The sequence below is a fragment of the Octodon degus genome, unplaced genomic scaffold (genome assembly GCF_000260255.1).
Source record: "Octodon degus isolate 3935 unplaced genomic scaffold, OctDeg1.0 scaffold00091, whole genome shotgun sequence".
NCBI lineage: Eukaryota > Metazoa > Chordata > Mammalia > Rodentia > Octodontidae > Octodon > Octodon degus.
The window spans coordinates 6,066,352-6,068,216 of NW_004524667.1; the positions used below are offsets into that span (position 1 = coordinate 6,066,352).

At 41.7% G+C, this 1,865-nt stretch overlaps 1 protein-coding gene across 2 annotated transcripts in view; it reads right to left on the reverse strand.

The window, feature by feature from the left end:
- The window catches only part of Slco5a1 (solute carrier organic anion transporter family member 5A1), a 235,849-nt gene that overhangs the window by 229,362 nt on the left and 4,622 nt on the right, over window positions 1–1,865 (reverse strand). The gene's annotated exons all lie outside the window — the stretch shown is intronic.

Below are 1,865 nucleotides of genomic sequence, written 5' to 3' on the forward strand. Positions count from 1 at the left end.
TTAAAAAATCTATTTAAAAATAAATAAATAAATAAATAAAAATACATCATAGAGGGCCAGTGAGATAGCTCACAGGACTAAGCACCTGCTTATGCAAGCTCAGGGACCGGGATTTGATCTCCAGCACCACATGCCATGCAGACCCCACCCCTGGGCATGCTGAGCCCACCACCTAGTCCAGGCATGGTGGCGCACACCTGTAACCCCAGTACTGGAAAGGCTGAAAACAGGAGGATCACTATGAGTCTGAGCTGCGTAGTGAGACCCTGTACCAAATGCATTTTTAAAAAAAATCATAAAATTCTAATGCATTTGGCCATTTACTAGGGACTACTGGGTATCAAACATCCTTCTCCAACATCTCCTGGGAAATGGGGTTATTCAGAGGACAAAACACAGTGCTTTTACACAGAGTATCTTTTTCATTGTCCTTACATAATCTTACCATTCATAGTATGGAGCCTATCAGCACATAACTAGTTAATTACTAATGTAACTATTTACCATCTCAATTTTTTAGTTAAGTGAAATTTTTTATCTCTTTTTAGTTGAACTCTAGTAGTGAAACAAAGATATCCAGTGTGGCATAATGGGTTTTAAATCCATCCTTTAAAAGTTCAGTATTGAGGGGGTCAGGGAGATAGCTCAGTAGAACAAGTGCTTGCCTGGCAAGCACAGGGTCCTGAGTTCAAGCTCTGGTACTGCAGAAAAAAAAAAAAAGTTCAGTGTTGAAGGTGTAGATAGTACAGGGAGGTGCTAGCCACCACACAGATTTATTTCTAGAAATAAAACTATACCTGGACTGGGGCAACAGCTCAGCAGTCTAAGTGCCTGCCTGGCAAATGCAAGGACCCAAGATCAATCCCCAATACCTCATGCCATGCTGACCCGAAACCAGTGTTGTGGAGCACACCTGTAATCCCAGTTCTGGGGAGCCTGAGACAGGAGGATCACCACCAGTCTGAGCTGCAGAGCAAGACTATATCCAATAAATAAAAAAATTAAAAAACCTACCCCTAACCCTAATTGTCCGGCCTCACCTGAGCAGCCTACATTTAAGCCAAGCGCTCTGTGTACTGGTGCGACTTTGTGCAAGTCAGCACACCCAACTCCAAAGCCTCTGCTCCTCAGAAGATACTGACTAATTTTCTCAAGTTCATGTCACTAAAGGTTATGCGATCACAGTAAAAACAGCCTCAGGTAAACTTACAACTTGTGGTATTGCTTCTGCCCTGAAGAGAAACTAGTCATCTGACCTTTCAGGGTTCTGCTGGTGTTTTTAAGAGCAAAACAGGTGATACCTATGGAAAATGGATATGCAGGTAATTACTTATGGAATCCAGCTAGCATTACCTCTATTGGAGACAAGAATGAAAGGCAGGGGCTGGGGTGATGGCTCAGTAGAATAAGCGCTTGGGCAAGGGCCTGAGTTCAATACCCAGTTCCACAAAAAAAAAAAAAAAAAAAAAAAAAAAAAAAAAAAAAAAAATGATAAGGCAGCAGTAGATAAAAGCAGTTAGGACTTCAAAACTTCACACACTTTTACTTCTCCCTTCCTGAATTCGTCTAAGGACAGGCAGCTACTAGAAAATAAACTTGATGAAGCAGAACTTTTCCAAAGATAGACAACAAGAGAGAGACACACTAGCCCAAAGTTTCAAATCTGTATTATCTTGGAAAAGGCAAATGTGAGTCCAAAAACTTGTTCCAAGAACTCTGAACTAAGTGATTCTCCTCCAACCCCAAAACACACCACACCAAAGCTAAAACATATGGGGCCCAGGAGATAGCTCAGTGGAATAAGTGCTTCCCTGGCAAGCACAAGGGCCTGAGTTCAATCCCTGGTTCCACAAAAAAAAAAAAAA